This window comes from Chanodichthys erythropterus, chromosome 2 (genome assembly GCF_024489055.1).
Source record: "Chanodichthys erythropterus isolate Z2021 chromosome 2, ASM2448905v1, whole genome shotgun sequence".
NCBI lineage: Eukaryota > Metazoa > Chordata > Actinopteri > Cypriniformes > Xenocyprididae > Chanodichthys > Chanodichthys erythropterus.
In genome coordinates, this window is record NC_090222.1 from 13,155,834 (window position 1) to 13,175,829 (window position 19,996).

The window sequence follows — 19,996 nt, forward strand, 5'->3', positions numbered from 1 at the left end:
AGTCCAAAAATCCATGCAGTATAAACTCGATAGCTTAGTCGGCAATGTGAGGGGATGTGCAATGCTAATCACGGGGTGCATTTATCCAATCAATGAAACACCGCAAATATACAAACGGTAACCCTGGGTTTACGAATGTACAATGTGAAACAAAAGCTTAAATACCCAGGATTAACTGTTAACCCGGGAAGTGTGAAAAGCCCTATTGTTATTTTGGTAACACTTTACAATAAGGTTCATTAGTTCACTACATTAGTTAACATGAACTAATAATAAACTGCACTTCTGCAGCATTTATTAATCTTTGTGTTAATTTCAACATGGTTCCAACGTGGTTCCCAAACTTTTTACCGTGGAGTACACCCTGAAGGGATTACCATCCTTCTGCGTACCCCCTCTCTTCCACTTCGACTGCAGTCACACCTTTACCATTAAGCGACAATATTTGCCCCCTAAATGGATTTTCCAGTGCATTTTCTTTTACCGAATAACTTTATAAAATAAATAATGTTTAAAAAAAAAGTTCAATAGAGAAATATGCAATGATGGTAAAACGAAGTAAAACTTTTAAATATTAAACTAAAACCGCCAGCAGGTGGCAGCAAGTCACTGTTTTTATGAGTGAGTCATTCATTCAGTAACGAAGCAAGTGAATGAATCATTGAATCATTGACTCTTACGATTCGTTCAAAGCTGCAGAATTGTTTTTGAAATACAGACGTGTGTTGTAGTTCTGCTGTGGTTTTCGTTAGAACTATTCATTGCAAAATAGAGTAAATACTTACAGTATTGTGTTTAAAATGTACATTTTATTTTTTGGCTGTTGTATAATAATGTCACGTTTGCAGTCATGTGGATATTTGGGAACAATTGCGTTCTTGCAATCATCATTAAATACAAGAACTCACACAAGGTATGTTTTTGTATCGGAGGAAGAGTCTTAAATCGAAATTAATCCATTATCTGTGTCTATATTTGTTCTTCATGCGAGTAAGTGCTGAATCCCCACTTTTACAAAGGTGCATTGTCGAGAACGACAGTAATTGAGCGCACAATCTATCAAACGCATGCTGCTTGTGTGGATAGTCATTTTTGACTGCAAATGATGAGGTAATTTTATTAAATGTACTGGATTTATGACATTTTGGCAGTTGCAATTGATGCTCGATTTTAATATCATTTTAATGTAGAATTAAATGAACTACTCAGCATTTTGCGTACCCCCTTTTGTCACCTCACGTACCCCAGTTTGGGAACCACTGCATTATTAAAATCAAGAGTTGTATTTGTTAACATTAGTTAATGCACTGTGAACTATGAACAAACAACTGCTGTATTTTTATTAACTAACGTTAGCAAAGATTAACAAATACAAATGTATTGCTCATGGTCAGTTCATGTTAGTTAATACATTAACTAGGCTAATGTTAACAAATGAATTGTAAAGTGTTACCATTGTTTCTATTATCTAGACATATGTTTTATTATTTTTATTAGTTGCTTGTTGATATTCAATAGCACTTGAATTATTTTCTCTTTTTATAATAAAAAAAAATGACATATAAAGTAAAATTCTGCTATAATTATTTTACAATATTATTACTAGTATAATCAGGTCTCTGTAACAGAATGGCAAATGTCAAAACACATCTTAAGACAAAACACAATGCGTCTTCGCCCACACTCTCAAATCCAGCGCTGTCTGATCAGTGGAATAAAGAGAATTTGCTTTGTGGAACATCTAACAATATAGCCATTAAAAATGTGTTCAAGATTCATGGAATTACGTTGTTGTAAATTGTTCGTTTTCAACAGGTTAGCAGAGATGAGCTCGAAGCCATGCCTACCACCACGATGACCCTTCTCCGTTGGCTCATCTTTATTTCCCATGAGCCTCGGTTAAAAATGACCTTCCATGCCTCTCCTCTCTGCTCCAAAACCCCTCGAAGAATAATAAGGGCACCAGACACATTAATTAGACGCTCTATTTAGATAAATGTCTGCGAGCGAACGTGAGGTAGTTATTAATATTTCATATTAAAATAATTAAATTCAATTTTTCATTTGAGTGAAATAGAACATCTACATTAGCGTGCATTGCTTTCTCTTCTTACCTCCTTCCTGGTGTGTGTGCATTTTTATTAAAGCCTTTTTTTCTTTTGCACACATTTGTACTTGCAGTGTTCCCTCTGCAACACTGATTGGGTCAAAGTGCCACATGGAGAGAAGGTACAGGAAATGACTGTTAATTAAAGAGCTGACAGCTCGCATGTAGCTTGCTGTGTGTGTGAATAGGAGTGTGCGAGTGTGTGTGAACGACATTGTGAATGTGTGTGTGTGTCTGTCTGAACCCGAATACATGGACCATCCTTGATCAAATAGGTAACTAGATCTGTCAAAAGACATTTTTGCCACGGTATACTTTCCTCAATTGTTTCAATAAAATTCTAAATCAGCCTTATAGTTCCCTCATCTTCGGTTTGCGTCTCTTTTCCCATCCTTTAGATTCTCATCTCATCTTCTAGAGCACTTTTGTGCCCCTGGTCTCTTCGAGGTTCAAATCCATCAGCAAAAATCTTAAATGCTTCCATTGTCTCTTGTGTGGGAGGTCAGTTCTCTGTTTCACCTGACCAGAAAGAGCTAAATGGTTGCCAGGGAGACTGGAGATCATTTGTGCGTATGTGTGTGTGTGTGTGTGTGTGTATGCGTATTTCTTATGTGTGCAGCGCTTCTAATGCTTCTATCAGCCTTTAGTCATGCTGGTGTTATTTGGAGCAATAATACCAAGCCTGACAGTCTCTCTCCTGTCCGATACTCAATAGCATAAAAGACACCCCTGACCTTTAAAAGAGAGCACTAATAGATGAATGAAAGGAAGCCAGGAAGTATGAGCAGTAAGGGCAGCCTCCTGTGGGGGGAAAAAGCCATTCCAACACAGGAAGTACAATAGATGTAGAGCCGCAGCAATCACAGAGTGTTACACAGAGAATAAATTCATTACCGCTGCAATAAATGGAGCAGAACACCTATACAGAGAGAACAAAGAGCGCAGACTTCAATAGCTACTGTGAAACATTTATATATGTAGTTTGTATGAATTGTGCACAGATTGAATTCAGGTAAATTTGGCCAATTTATTTGAGTTCAAGCTTAAAAATGTATGGGTTTAATAATGTTAAAAATGTATGGGGTCCAAAATCCCGAGACTTAATTGTATGAGAGATTTAGTAATTTCATATATGAATGAATGTATATTTTAAAAATCAGTAAAAATGATATGAAATTAAATATGTTTAAGAATTTCACATTGTCACAAATTTGCTTATTTGATCGATGACTTTGACAGTGAAATATGGTTTAAAACCCATTGCATTTTATACAAGTATATTTATATAATAAGTATAAAGAATAAAATATATGTTTTTTATTATTTAGTACTGCCCTTCATTAGCAACATATTTACAAAATAATTTACACCAATCAGCATGTTCGAAAGTTCTTGTTTCCTAATAGTGTTTTGTCAGCATCACACGCATACGTCATGCTGTGAACAGGCGTCGGCCAATACAGAGACGAAAATAGTATAGGGGAAAGACAAATTTGTTGAATAAAGTCATTATTTTTGTTTTGTTTTTGGGTACAAAAAGTATTCTCGTCGCTTTATAACATTAAGGTTGAACCACTGTAGTCACGTTGACTATTTTAACAATGTTTTTTACTTTTCTGGACCTTGAATGTGGTAATATTGTTGGAATCCATTCTTGGATTTCATCAAAAATATCTTAGTTTGTGTTCTGAATATGAACAAAGGTCCTACAGGTTTGGAACGACATGAAGATGAATACTTAATGACAGAAATTTCATTTTTTTGGTTGAACTAACCCTTTAATGTGACACACAACTAATGAATATTAATAAATGTTTGTAAGAAATAAATGTTTGTACCTTTTTGAGTCCCTTAATTTTCCTAAAAATGAGTAACTGGACCATTAGCCACAGTTAGGATGAGCTCAAATATGCAGAAGATGCTGGAAAATCAAAGAATGTGCAGGACCTGGAGGATTTTAGTTTCACTACTCAAGACAAAGCAGGGATCACTATTAAAAAGATATTTTTTTAATGATAAACTAAACACCTTTCAGATGGTGCAAGGGCTAGCCAGACTCTTAAATATTTTTACATTCAATTTTTTTTTCTGTTTATTTCCTGTACTTTTTGTGGTCTCAGACATTTGAACCCACTCAATTTTTCTCTCTTTGTTATTAATCTTGAATATTTAAATCAAGAAAAAAGTAAAAGGTTTTCTTACCCATGCAATCATTTTATACAATGATAACACACCTGCAAACTGCAAAACCACAACATTGTGCAAATACAGTTCTCAAATCTCAAATAACTTTAAAAGATTTTCAGTCTCCTTTCAGTCTCCATAGCATATTTTCAGATAAATGTTAAATAATGTGCATTGAGTTAGCAGTTTGTGTGCGCTAAAAGGCCGGCTGATGATTAGGCAGATATGGGGAGTATTTAGCATGTTATTCTCCCCCTGCTCTCTTTTGGACTCCTCCTTGGCTCTGTGCCTAGTGAGTGTAATTTGGATGAGTACTGCTCGCTTGCCTTTGGGCTCATTAACAACAATATAAACAGTAATTACAGTGATCGCCTAATTAATTCATTGAAAAACGGGCGAAAAAAGGAAAACACTGAATGGTTAAGAAGCAAGCGCAAATCTTTTGCCAAGATAACAATTTTATGGCAACATTGTTGTCATAATTAGCAATTTCACGTGCCACGATACAACTTCAATAATTATAACACTTTTTCTAGAATTCATTTATGAGAATTCATTGCTTATTGTTTGCAGTGCCCATCATTTCTCTGATTGTCTCTTCTCTGATGTCTTTTGATAAAAATTAACATTTACAATCTACTTCTTTTGTTTCAGAGGCATTAAAGGTTTTTTTTTTGGTCTGGGCATCTGTGATGATTCTGCAGTGTGGTTAGTCTGGAGAGAGAGAGAGAGAGAGAGAGAGAGAGAATGTTCACGTGACTCTAAGCTCTTCATTATTGGTCTTAATTAGCATAATTAGTGTAATTACTTAATTGTGGTTAGTTAAAAAATGATAAATACCTACCGGTAAAAGATGAATCGCTGGTAAGAGAAATTAATGAGCTTATATTTCATTAATATAACTTTGACTATTGAAATTTCATTCATCTCAAATGGAAAACCCAGCCATTGGGTTGTATGGTTAAATGTTTTTCCAATCTGCTGGGTAGTTTTATTTAACTCAACTATTGTTAAAAATGACTATGGCTGGCTTAAAATGAACCCAAAATAGGTTGGAAATTTAAAATCAGACACAATTATAGAGGCAACAATAATAATCAAAAGGTGAATATTTATTAATAAGCAATTTAATAAATGTTTATTGTTTAATTATTATTCATGAAACATTAATACATTTTCATTTATTAAACATATTAATACATGTTCATTTCCAACATATTTTGGGTTCATTTTAAGCAAGTAATACAGTAATTTTTTAACAATAGTCGAGTTAAATAAAACTACCCAGCAGGTTGGGCACACATTTAACCCAACCGCTGGGTTAAAACACCCCAATTGAACAAACTTGGGTTGTTTTTAACCCAACATTTTTTAGAGTGTAGTCTCACCTATATTATCTAGTGTGTTACTTTCTCATTAGCATAGCACCAGAAATACAATAAACAAAATGATAATATTAGCTTTTAATTATGTGTTAAAAGTTGAAAATATATTACAGACCTGCATAGATAGATGATTTGTTTTTAAGAGTGCATGTTGATCTGAGATTGTTTTTAAGACCCTAACAATGTAAGAGCAAGATATTTTAGTGACAGACACTGATCATAGATAAGCAGGGCAGAAAGCATGAATGAGCTTCTGGGCCACAAGGAAACAGGCTGAAGTGGTGCCAGCTGACTGGTCGCCAGCAATGGAAACTTCCCACAATTAACACAAATTACTGACAGTCTGCCAGCTATCAGTGCCTGGCATCAGCCTCGGGCCTGGCAGCCATGCAGAAATAGGAGGTGGGATCATATACAACAATGATAATGTGTGCTTCTGTGTGTTCATCCATTATCACCAGTGTCACTGCCAATATGTGTCTCATGTCTCTGCATGTCATTTCTAAGTGGCACACAAGTGTGTGTTTGTGTGTGTGTGTGTGTGTGTGTGTGTGTGTGTGTGTGTGTGTGTGTGTGTGTGTGTGTGTGTGTGTAAAAATAACTCATGAAAAAAAATTTAAAAAATTATTCTCTATTATAAGTTGTAATGTGTTCTTTACATGCCCAATTTCAAAAGGCAAATTGAACTGTTTATTTCCCTGAAGTCTGCATATCCAATCATCAGAAATGTTTTTTAACTTCTCTTGCCCAATTTTTATTTAGTGAGCCTATATCATTGATATTGTCCAAATCCATCTAGTCTGTAAGAGGAAAATCAGAAGGATGTGATGTGACACAAAGGTTTAAAAAAAAAAAAAAAAAAAATGGCCATTTTGATTAGTTCCACACAAAACCACAGAAAAGGCACAAATGGCTGCAGATTTCAACTGGCAGAATAGAGTTATAGCTCCATCTAATGTTGAAAAGAGGATGGCATATTTCTAGCACCTCTGTGCAGAGACTGATCACACTGGAAAATGTTTTTTATGAAGAGTCTGTGATGTCCCTTTCATACAATAATCATTAAAAACAATGTTTTGAAAATCTAAAACTAAATTTTGTTACGTCCTACACAAGTCTAGGGGTTTAAGCGAATGCAACAATATTAAAGGATTTAAAGATCACTAGTCTGAGCCCTGCCACAGCACCACAAACAACCAAATCATAGTCAATATTTGTATTTACAGCCTGTAAAACTGAGACAAGGTATTCATATCGTGTAACGATACACAAAACTGATGGTTCAGTAAATACCTTGGTTTTGAAGTCGGTTCGGTTTGGTACAGCATGCAGGGGGAGAAATTAAAACTAAACAAAATAGCTTTTTTTATTAAACAGTTTACTGAAGAAGTTGTGTCTCTGTCTTTAACTGAATTCTTAAATTGAGTTTCTTGAAGCGCACGTGAACTGATCCTCTCCTCCGCTTTAATACCAGTTAACGCAAAATAAACATGAATGAACATCTGAAGGTATGTTAAAAGTTCAACTTAAAATCCATATCATGTCTTGTGTAATCGCTTAATCAGTGTTTCAACCAATGTTAATAACAGCTTGTAAACAATGTAACATCACATTTAGGCTACACTGGGTTAAAAACAACCCAAGGGCTAGGTAAATATAGGACAGAGCACATGTTGGGTTAATTTTACCCAGCAAATTGGGTTGTTTTTTAACCCAGCATAATGGGTTGATACATTTTTACTATAATACCAGCTTATGTTTTCTTTTACTTAATATATGAATTAATGTTCACGAATCCTCTAAAACTTAAAAAAAAAAAATACTTCACACAACTGGTTTGCATGATTTCAATCATATTTTATTGTATAGCACATTTTATATCATTTTAATACATATTGCCTACATATAAGTTTATTTAACAAATATTAGAAGTAAAAATTAAACATTTAGAAGTAATTCAAGTGTAATCGACCTGTCTCTGTTGTCCTGTTTCCACCGTAACGGCGCTGCCGGTAATGACTTGTGTTCGGCGGGGGAACTGCTAACTTCAGACCGCCGCCTACGTTTCACTCATAGCCGAAAAATGCTGTGATTGACTCCATAACCTGTCCACAGTGTAGAATTCAGAGAACATATTTTAACACCTAAATATTTATATTCTGTATCTTTTTTAATAAAATCCTAACATTGGCATCAGGCGTTTCCATCACGTGAAAGAGCGATGCAACACTCGTTTAGGTGACTCGCATCGCGCCCCTGTTATGTTGCTTGCATAAAATTAAACGATATACAGAACAATAACGAATTTTTAGATCAAATAAAATGTACACAAACCTGTATTTTACCGAAGACATGCACCAATTTGACGGAGCTGCACTGCTGCTCTCTCCCGAAGAGGTCACAAAAAGCCCGCGATAAATAACTCAACCCCTTGTTGTTATGTCTGACCCAGGATCTGGGTACAACAAAAACTAACCAAAACTGGGATATTACGTCTAACCCAGGAGCTGGGTAACACAAAAACTATCGAAACACTGGAAAAATAACCCACAAAAATGACCCAAAAGGCTAACCCAGGACCTGGGTAGAAAAAATAAACTAAGATTTTTTTTAGAGTGTAAGTTACCTCAGAATATTCAGTGGGCATTAACTCGTTAGTCAGATGAACCCTAGAGAGGAGCATTTAGCTTCAGAGTACTTCAGAATCACAGATTCGTCTTGAAAGTATGACCAATAGCTATAAGAATTTTCACTGGAGAATGTCATCTGAACAAGTAAGTAACATTTCTGACACTTTTGTTCTGACCAACTGAGGAAAAAAGCATTAGCCTACAATAAATCTCGCTGCCAATGGTGATTAAATCTAACGATCGCTTAGCTCGGATCATGCCAAACCGTGCAAATTATTATTACTCTTATACTTTGTTCTCAAATTGTTAATGTTAACAACATCAGCATTGCGTGACTGTATTTAGTATGTTTTAGTGTTACCTGTAGATTTCAATTTCTGTAGCCACTCAACAGTCCAAAGTCTTTTGCTTTTTGACTATGGGTGAAACTTCAGTTATCACTGATGATTGTCATTTGGACCTTTCTGGATTACAATCCGCCATCAAAATGATATGTATAATTATTGCAACGCGCCATAGCCCGCCAGAATGGGAGGGGGCGAATGACTATATAAGCGGGCATTTCACCATAGGGCATTCCGTATCTCAGGGAACCGAGGTTATGTTCGTAACCGAGTATGTTCCCTTTCAATACTTCACTCATACTGTGTATGGGGAACGAATTCAACCGCGCCGTGCCATGGCAGGGAACGACTGGACTTGTTTTCGACACTGCAGGGGAACCAGCGGACATGTGAGATGGCCGAGGCCATCGAACCCTTTATGTTACACTTGTTAGCAGGGAGCTAACAGAGGCCGCCGTATCAAACCGAGAGGACCCGAGCTTGTAAGGTCGGGATATCCAGGTTATAAAATCTGACAAAAGTGGAAGCCGGCCGGCCGCCTCACAGATGTCTGTAATAAAGACTCCACTGGACCAGGCCCACAAGGAGGCCATCCCTCTTGTGGAGTGGACTCTAACTCCTATGGGGCAATTGAGGCCCAGAGAGGAGTAACAGAGAGCAATAGCGTTGACTATCCAATGCGAGAGAGGTTGCTTTGAGACCAAAGACCCTTTGGTGCGACCGCCAAAGCAGATAAAAAGCTGGTCAGACTGCCGGAACGGCTGTGACCGCTCAATGTAGGTCCTCAATGCCCTAACAGGGCAGAGTAATTCCAGCTCTCGCTCATCCGATGAAGGAGGCAGCACTGAGAGGGAAATTTCCTGTGCTCTGAACGGAGTCGAGAGCACTTTAGGTACGTAGCCATGCCTAGGTTTCAAAATGACCTTGGAGTCATTGGGCCTGAACTCGAGGCAAGCAGGGCTCACAAAGAGGGACTGCAAGTCGCCAATGCGCTTAACCGATGCTTATGCAAGTAGCAGAGAGGTTTTGAGCATCAGGGGCCTTTTTTTGTCAGCTGACTGCAGCGGCTCAAAGGGGGGCTCAAAGGGGGCTCTGAGGACTGTGGAAAGGTCCCAGGTGGGAACAGTGAGAGGATGTGGGGGGGGGGTTCAACCGCCTAGAACCTCTCAAGAAACGCACAATGAGGCTGTTTTGACCCACTGATTGGCCAGCAATGGGAGCGTGAAACGCTGCAATGGCTGCTACGTACACCTTGAGCGTGGAGGGCGTGAGGCCCCTGTCCAACCGCCCTTGGAGGAAAGACAGTATCTGAGATACATCACTCTCCACAGAATCAACATTGCATGCTGAGCACCAGCCAATGAAGACAGACCACTTCTGGGCGTAGAGGCATCTTGTGGACGGGGCTCTCGCCTGAGAAATGGTGTTTAGCATGTCCCCGGGGAGGTTCACAGGCTCCCATCGAGGGACCATAGATGCAGAGCCCAGAGTTCTGGCTGAGGGTGCCAGATCGTCCTGTTTGCCTGAGAGAGGAGGTCCCGTCTCAGGGGAATTGGCCAAGGGGCTTTCGTGGAAAGCCTGAACAGCTCCGAGGACCAAACTTGGCTCCTCCATAGCGGGGCCACCAGGAGGACTCTGTACTCGTCTTCCCCGATTCGCTTGAGGGTGGAGCATCCACTCGTCTGAGGGGACATTGCTCCGAGATAGCATGTCTGCTACCAGATTCGTTCTGCCTGGTATGTGTGTCGCTTTGAGTGACTGCAACCTTGGCAATGCCCATTCCAGGAGGCGCTTTGCCAGTGCGCAAAGGCGGCTGGACGAGAGGCCGCCCTGGTGATTTATGTAGGACACCACTGTCATGCTGTCCGACTGGACTAGGACATGGCGTCCTTTCAGGAAGGCCTGAAAGGAGTGAAGGGCTCGAATCACTGCCACCATCTCGAGGCAGTTGATGTGGAGATGGGCCTGATTGACCTTAACACCGCCAAGCTTGAGGAGGGACCCGAAATTTCAACCAGTATTGCAGAGGCAGATTGGGAGGCAGAAGCCATCAGCCCTAGCATCCTCTGGAAAAACCTCAGAGGGAGGTGGGCTTTGTTCCTGACAGAAGCTGCGAGCTGCTGAATAGCCAGAGCATGCTCTGGCGAGACTACAGCCGTCAGGCGGGGCCGGCAAGCGACACGCAGAGAGACTGGAATAAATATGCTATATCAACTGAATATAAATAACATAGGTCTCACCCGAGACGGGGGAGAGTGACATGTTATATTTCTCAATGAATGCGGCTTGCGAGGCAGAACCGGCAAGCAACACGTAGAGAAACTCAGTGCAACAGCAGAATAAGATCCATTAAAATAGAGTATATAAACATGTTTCTCACGCAACAAAGGGGGTGAGGCCATGTTGGGCAGCTTTAGAGAAGAGGAAGAGTTGTTGTAGTAGAGTGTTGTTGCCATGCTGTAATTTTACGCCGGACTGCTTCAAAAAAGGGGCAATTAAATGCTGGATTTGCACAAAAGATTAACCTGACGGCACATGCTAGTCGATGAGTTAAGCCAAGTCCACAGCAACTTCATAAATTTATCCACTAACCATTCAGAAACTTCTTCCTGAGTCTCTCCATCAGTGTCCGACTCTGGTTTGAACAATGTAAGGCTGAACAACATTACTGACAATCATCATTTTGGCTGTGTGAGATTCTCCAGCTTTGTTGTTGTTGAGCAACCAAAGCGTAAGCTGTTAAAGCTCCGCCGCCTTCTGGAAAGCAGCTCATTTGCAATTAAAGGGACACACAAAAATGGCCTGTTTTTGCTCACACCCAAATAAGGGCAAATTTGACAAGCTATAATAAATGATCTGTGGGGTATTTTGAGCTGAAACTTCACAGACACATTCTGGGGACACCAGAGACTTATATTACATCTTGTAAAAGGGGCATGTGTGAGGCTTTTGGTGTCAGCAATCTCGATCTAGTTATTATTTAGCTGTCAAAAACAGTTCATAGTGCTGCTGGATGTTGCACTGATATTTGTTTTCACATTATTTTAATTTATTAACGTACTAATAAACACTAGTTTGTAGCGCAATTGTTTTACTGTTTACTGTACATTGTGAAGTGGGTCACATATCAAGCGCCACACTGTGCTGTGGCTAATGAAAATCTTGCACATACACAGAAAATAGTCTCTTAAGGAAACTGAATTTAAAACCAGAATATAGGGGCTCATATTTCAAGAAAGTTACCAACAGGTATGTATGTTTAAAGGATTAGTTCACTTTTAAATTAAAATTTCCTGATAATTTACTCACCCCCATGTCATCCAAGATTTTCATGTCTTTCTTTCTTCAGTCAAAAAGAAATTCAGGTTTTTGATGAAAACATTCCAGGATTATTCTCTTTATAATGGACTTCAATGGAGCCAAAATGGTTGGAGGACAAAAACAGTTTCATTGCAGCTTTAAAGCGTTCTACACGATCCCAAATGAAGAATAAGGGTTTTATATAAATGATATATATACGTTTTAATCATAAATGCTCATCTTGAACTAGCTCTCTTCTTCTTCTCTATTAGAATTCCAGCAGTGTAGAAACTGCTAGGTTGTATTACTGCCCACCTCAGTTCAAAGTTTGAACTAAATTGTCATATATAATGTAGTATATAACAATTAGTTCAAACTTTGACCTGTGGAGGGCAGTAATACACTTAGTAGTGTCTTCACTGCTGGAACTTAAATAGTAAGTGCTATAAAATAGTATAAACTGCTACATACAAAAAAAAAAACAACAACTAGGGTCCTAGAAATGCGGTCCTGAAACTGCAGCCCCCGGTATAGAAGGAATACCCTACTCATCCATTTTTGAAATCGCTGGTCCAATGTGGGTACAGCGTAATATAATAGGCTATAGGTAGCTATACATTCTTTATTTATTATCTATCTATCTATCTATCTATCTATCTATCTATCTATCTATCTATCTATCTATCTATCTATCTATCTATCTATCTGTCTATCTATCTATCTATCTATCTATCTATCTTTGCGACATGAATTGATAAACAAAATGCAAGCCACGGAACAATAACCGATCTCGTGTTTTGATTGCATGACTCTGCAACAGAAGGAAAAAAAAAATGCAGTGAGCCAGAAGTAGAAGAGAGATATCTTTAACTGTGTTCTGAAGATGAACGGAGGTCTTAAGGGTTTGGAACGACATGAGGGTGAGTCATTAATGACATAATTTTCATTTTTGGGTGAACTAACCCTTTAAAAATGGGATGAAAATGTAGTAAACTACACAGAGGTGAATGTTTGATAATGTTACAGTAACACTAGACACCACTAGATGTCAGTAAATTCATAGATTTAAGAATATTTTCCCCATGATGTTTGATTCTTACAATTTGAATTAAAATATAGTTATATATTTACGAAACATGCATAGTGTCAAAACTGCATATTTAATCCATGTTATCTTATTTAATATTAACAATTATAAATTAAAATAAATATTAAAACCCAACACGTGGATTTGATGACTAATATTAAGACTGTTATAGGAAATCTAACAAGGTAGCCTATTTGAAAACAAAAGATTCTCTGAATTATACAGCAAAAACGATGTCAATAATGTCTAAGAATAAAATCCTCGAGCTTGTTGATGCTCCTCTGCAGCTGTGAGGAAGGCGTGCCGCGCGCGCGCATGACGTCATCAAACATTTCTCGTGCCACATTCACCAAACGGCGCGAGGGCATACGTACGTTTTCGGTTTATTTTCTCAGTTCTCGTTTTGTGCTCTGCTGTCACATTGGACCCTATAGCTTATTTTGATTCTAGGCTTCCCCCAGCCGTCTGCAGAAAGTTTGTTACCGTAAGTCTGTTTTTCTCGTTTTCCTAAACTTCTTCAAGTTTGCCGCTGTTTGTCGTCCTTTCTCTGATCTCTGTGTTTGTTTTGTTGTTCAACTCATCACTGTCGACTATGATAAACAACGTTAAAGCAGCTAAAGAGTCTGACTAACACCAGAGTTTCTTGTTATTAATAACCGATAACGTCGTGTGTGTTTTTAACACGATTCGTCCTGTTTTGCGCTGACATAACGTGTGCTTTTAGCCAGTTAGCTTGATAGTAGGAAGTCTTCTCAAACCTCAACTTGTTAATTAAGGTCTATTGAACACTAAACCGAAGGGAAGCTTGTTATACTCAGTTAAACTGCTCTTCCAGCTCGTGACGCAAAAGATTTTGACTGGCTTCTGAAGAAAATGAGTTTGCCATGTAACGTTATTACCGACCGTTATGGATTATCAAGAACAGAGGATCCCTCAGTGTTTTGATGAGAGCTGTTATATTAACAGGACACGAACTTCAGAGCAGTCCCTTGAAAAGACTGCTTTATGTGTCCTTATTTCAGTATGCTTGTTGACACGTTATGAGTGAAGGTTCATCTAATTGTATGCTGGATTTCTATCAGAGCTCAGCTTTGTCATTCCTCAGACATGTGAGGTTTGACATTGAAATATCTTTTAATGTTTAAATCTTTCAAGTGTCATGAAATGAGTCAATGTTTTTGTCTTAGTGTGAAATTGTTTTAATTATGAAAACCCTAGGAGGTATACTAAAAGGTTCCCTAGAACCCTTTTTCACAAGATGTAATATGTCTAAGGTGTCCCCTGAATGTGTCTGTGAAGTTTCAGCTCAAAATACCCCATAGATTTTTTTTTATTATTCAATTTTTTTTAACTGCCTGTTTTGGGGCATATTCGACTGAGAAACCAAAGACTGTTAGTGAGTTTTTGATATGAGCGCATGCGTAAGAACAGATGATGTATATTAATATTATTCCTTTCAGTGCACCTAATAAATAGTCTTTTATTAGTTAGTAGGGGTGTGACGAGACAGGTATCTCACAAGATGAGACGGGACGAGACAAGATTTTTACACTATTTTTAAGAAATCCTCAATGGCAAAATACATGACTAGAAAAAATATTCTGGAGGTGTATTTGAAATGTTTTAACTAATCATCTTGTAATGAATGTCATTCAGTTCTACTTTCTGAGTATGAATTATAATACATGATAATTCATACTCAGAAACAGGAAAACACAACAATACTCAAGCAACTGTTATTCATTTTTATGGTAAAACTTTACAATAAGTGCAACCATAATCGCACCCTCTCAATTTTCAAAGTGCAAATAAGACCCACTTTTTCTTTGATACAGAGCTAAGAGATGGTTACAACTTACGCTGCCCAGCCTAAAATAGCTTTCATATTGGAAGATACTTGCATTCATCAGGGAGCCGCTTTCAAAATGCGGGGTATTGAAATCACGTTTGAATGTGCGCGCGCGTTTACTTTCACTTTCAGCGATCGAGCGTACTAGGGGTGTAACGATACGCTCAGGTCACGATACGGTACGTATCTCGATACGGAGTTCACGATACGATACGTATCAGGATATTTTGAACAAAATTAAACTGAAATTCAAACAAGATTTATTAAAAAAACATTAACAAATTTCAATAATTTTCCTTGTTGTACATACAAGATCACATTTCAATAAAATAAATAAATATAAAATTATAATAAAAACCTTCTGTATGCAAATTAACAGTTGAATAGGGCTGTCTGTCACTGAAAAATGTTTTTAAAATTAACATGAACTTAGAATTATGAATAGGGGCCGTTCACATATCGCGTCTAAAAACGCGTGGAAGGCGCGGCCGCACCGCTTCTCCTTCTTTCCAAAGCGCTTGCGCTCCCATGGCGTCGGTCGTTGCTATGCAACCATGAACTGAGCTCTCCAAGAGGATCAGGATGTTTCTGCAAAGGATAAATGATTTCTAGCCCTTGCATTAGTTTTACTACGAGATATATTGATGGAGATAAGGTATAAAAACCACCATGTACAGCTATGATCAGCTGTTCGGCTGAGCTTTTGATGTTTTGTTATGGAAAGGCCATAGCTGATTGGTTGATTCTTGTCACACGACCTGCGGTGCGCTTGCGGCATTCTGAGAAGTTGAGAATTGCATGCGCGTCGATCCCATTATGAGCGCGCCTGTCGCACGGCTACATTTGAAAATAATAACTGACTTGCACGCGGAAAAGACGCAATATGTGAACGGCCCCACAGAACTTCTTAAAGCAAAGCATCGCAAGCGTCTTTTGCTTTTCTGTGAGCACAGCTGTTGCTGTGCACTGCGGTGAAAGAAAGCCACGACTTTTCTCACGCTACCATGCAAAAGACTGACATGAGAAACGTTTAAGATTCAATGTGTGCCCGAAACACTTACTGAACTAGAACCGATTGAGACACACCATCTACGATAAATCATTACACCCCTAATACTTATAGTCATTTAAAAATGTGGTAGCATTGGATCTGGACAGGAAGGATAACTCTGGGAGTTGGAAGGGGTGTGTCGCGATTCTGCCTTCTCACATCGCGATACAGGTTCGTGGACCTGCGTATCGCCATTTCGGTTTCATATCGCATATCGTTACAGCCCTAGCGCGTACTCTCGCGCGTACTCCTAAATATGGAGCGGCGGCGACCGTTATCCAACTTAATTAAATGTTTTTTATTTAAACACAAAGCAAAAGGACAGTGGAGGCGTAATGTAAACGTAGCGGTGGCATATTCTTTCCTAATCATCCTAACACTCTGTCATGGCAACATCACGAGACCACTTTTCGCCTCGACGAGAAATCTTGTCACACCCCTATCAGTTAGCAAAGACAGTTTCAAGTAATATTGCAAAAATGTATAAAACAAAACATCCTCTGTAGCACCTTTAAATATGCGGCGATTTAGAGTGCGTCCCCTTTAAAAGCTCACGCTCCTCGTCCCCGAGCTTACGACTCTATAATACATTGCATAAACAAAATTCACATAGCTAATATAACCCTCAAAATGGATCTTTACAAAGTGTTATTATCGCTCCATCTGCCATTTTTCGCTATTGTCCTTGCTTGTTCCCTGCATAACGTCTGATTATTAGGCTCTGTGCTGCTCCAGACATTAATACTGGCTTTTTTTAAATTTGGGGGCGTACATTTTAATGATCTGGAATATTGTGTCACAGTCTTTTATGTTGAGATTCACCTGTTCTTCAGAGGTCTTTTGCACAAATCAAGTTTACATAAGGAGGAAACAATGGTGTTTGAGACTCACTATGTCATTTACATGTACAGAACTCTAACTATGCTGAGGTAGGGCTGGGCGATATATCGCATGCGATTGTCACGCACATTTCGTCAGTAAAGCCCGTTCCCTGATTGCCGCTAAATCACCATCACCTGCTTTCAAATGGAGCGGCATTTAATAGAAAGAGCCGTTGTTCACTGACAAGCTACGCGATATCGCGTTCATATTGCAGATGAATCGCCTTCGATAATGAACGTGATATTGCGTGGCTTGTCAGTGATCTACAGTTCTGTCTATTAAATGCCGCTCCATTTGAAAGCAGGTGATGGCGATTTAGTGGTAATCAGGGAACCGGCTTTACTGACGAAATGCGCGTGACAATCTCATGCGATAAATCACCCAGCCCTATGCTGAGGTAAATTCAATTTTCGATTCTAGGGCACCTTTAATGTGAAATATTTGCTAGATTCATTGTGATACTGAAGAAATAGCTTTTCTTTTTTTATTATTATTTGAATGCTTCATTTTGAACTTTTTTTCCCACTAATGATGTTTGAAGACTCCATTCATGCCCATTACTTTTCCCCAAGAAGATGAAGTCCTGTGTAGTTTCATGACTGCGGTTGAGGAGCCGAGATCTGCCTCCTCCCTCATTCTCCCACTAATGCAGACCAGATGGAAATTAGAACCACTGATACAAGCCAAGTGATAACACTCACAACCGTGTGTTCCCATGCCAAATCCCCCCCAAACAAACACGCGCACGTCTGTGCTATCTGTTGGCCAATTTCACTAATGCATATAATTTACTGTGAAAGAAGGAGTTGGCATACAGAAGCCAAGACGGCTGGAGCATCCTGCTGTCACTTTGCATGAAGAAGAGCCACTTCGAACACGCATAACATGTTGTGGAGGTGTGTCAACCTCGCAGGCCATGAAGCTCAGCAGCACTATGGGTTGACGCCCGATGCTAGCGGGCTGGCATGCGTGACAGTGCCGATTGTGGTCAAAGAATATGTAAATATGTGGTCTCATACAAATTGACAGTAGTATTCCTATCAGGGCTTGATGCTAGCTTACATTTTTTCCCAAGGTGCACATTCTCTCCTAAGGTAAAAAAAAAAAGTTGGGGAGCATCTTTAGCCCAAGCCCTTGATCTTTGTAATCTGCTATGGAGCCGATTTATTATTTACAGTATTTTTTTTTCCTTGTACATCTGTTTAAGCACCATTCTATAGGCATGTATGCTTAGGCCGTAAAAAAAAAAAAAAAATATTATATATATATATATATATATATATATATATATATATATATATATATATATATATATAAAATACACAAACAAAAATTATAACAATACAATAAACTATAATTGAAAAAACAAAGTCAGCAGCTTAAGGTAGCTACAATTATTATATGCGGTTAAATGTCAGTTTCTCTAATATCATACACTAGAGTTGTGTGCGGAAGGTTTTAATGAAGTTCTATCTTCTGTGATGTTACAGTCGTATTGCATTGTGGTCTATGGATCTGCTTGAAGTGTACATGTTGAGTTGACTAGTTCACTAGGCCAAAATCGAGGGGTCAAGAGTCTGTCCAAATAAACTTCCCTTGTAATGTAACATTTCCTAATAATGGACTTAAACGGAAAAATTATTAAAATTATCCCATGATTTACTCACCCTCAAGCCATCATAGGTGTATATGACTATCTTCTTTCAGACTAACACAATCAGAGATATATTTAAAAAATATCCTTGCTCTTCCAAGCTTTATAATGGTAATGAAGGAGGGGGGGGTGCACATTTTGAAGCCCTAAAAAATGCATCCATTCGTCAAAAGAAATATTTCATATAGCTCCAGGGTGTTAATAAATTCCTTCTGAAGCAAAGCGATGGGTTTTTGTAAGAAAAATATCCATATTTAAAACTTTATTAACTATAATAACTAGTTTCCAGCAGACGGACAATTTGCGGTGGAAGAGTAATCCCTGACCCGAGGCTTGACGCAATGACGAACACGGAAGCACAGAGTATTGAGCGAAACAAAACACCGGTCACAAATTAGAAGTATAAAATGAGAAATTTTAAAGATAAATGTCAGAGGATTCCAATATAAGAGAAGAGGAGCTTGAGTTTGTTGCCAAGCCATTAGGGCTGGGTAAAAAATATTGATTTCTTGATTTTAATCGATTCTCATTTTTATGAACCGATATAGATTCTTAAATCCCAAGAATCGATTAGTCCGTTTTCAGTTGATGAATGAGCAGAATATGTTGAGCCTCCCATCCAATAAATCGCAATAATCTTTTGTGCTTTGTTACTTTTGATATGAAGCAAAGTCTCAGATTTCAAATGACATCCATCTTATTATGAGATTAAAAAAAAAAATACCATTTTGGCGCTGTTTAATGTGACGTGACGGATCGCTTTAGCGCCTCAGTTAAAGAGAAGCGGCAGCACGGAGTGCGTGTTGACATCCTCTCCTTCACTTTCATACTAGTTACAGCCCGAAATAAACACAACTAAACATCTGAAGGTATGTTAAAATGTACAGTACAACTTACTGAAACCCATATTATGTCTCGTAATAGCTCAATCAGTGTTTCAACCATAAACTCATTAGTCAGCTAGAAAAATGAACTGTAGAAAGCAACATTCTGATAAATATAGCTATGCACCCCTACATATTCATTATAATTTTTAATGTTCTTCAATATTTAATGCATGTTTGAATAAATCTGTTATGACAGCCATGATTTAAATGTTTATATTTTAAGAAGAAAAATGAATTGGAGTAGAAATATGATTATGTAATTCTAAACTTTATTTATAATAAAATTGAGAGTAATTTAAGTGTTTGCATATAAATAAGTTAATTTAACAGTCAATATTATTATAATAGTACCGACTGAGATTTTTTTCTTCTAGAAAATTTGCCATGTACTGTAACCGAAATACTAGATCCAAAATAATCGATATTGAATCGAATCGTGAAATTTTGTCAATACCCGGTCCTACCAGCCATATTTGTGAGAGGCGTCTAAGCTTATGCAACTCCTACATCCTGTGTCATACATTGCTTCAGGGGTTACTCATATGAAGCAAGTCAACTTGTGCAGTATGCATGCAGTTTCTGCTGGAAGCTAGTTGTTTTAATTTATAATTTATAAAGTTTTAAATATGGATATTT

The 19,996-nt window shown here is 38.2% G+C and overlaps 1 protein-coding gene across 4 annotated transcripts in view; it reads left to right on the forward strand.

Moving 5' to 3' along the window:
- Positions 1-13,387: 13,387 nt before the first annotated feature.
- ncalda (neurocalcin delta a) overlaps positions 13,388-19,996 on the forward strand; it is a 72,628-nt gene continuing 66,019 nt past the window's right edge. For all 4 annotated transcript variants that reach the window (XM_067401332.1, XM_067401342.1, XM_067401322.1 and 1 more), the window contains exon 1: positions 13,388-13,521. The gene's annotated coding sequence lies outside the window, so the exon portion shown is untranslated. The remainder of the gene's footprint in view (positions 13,522-19,996) is intronic.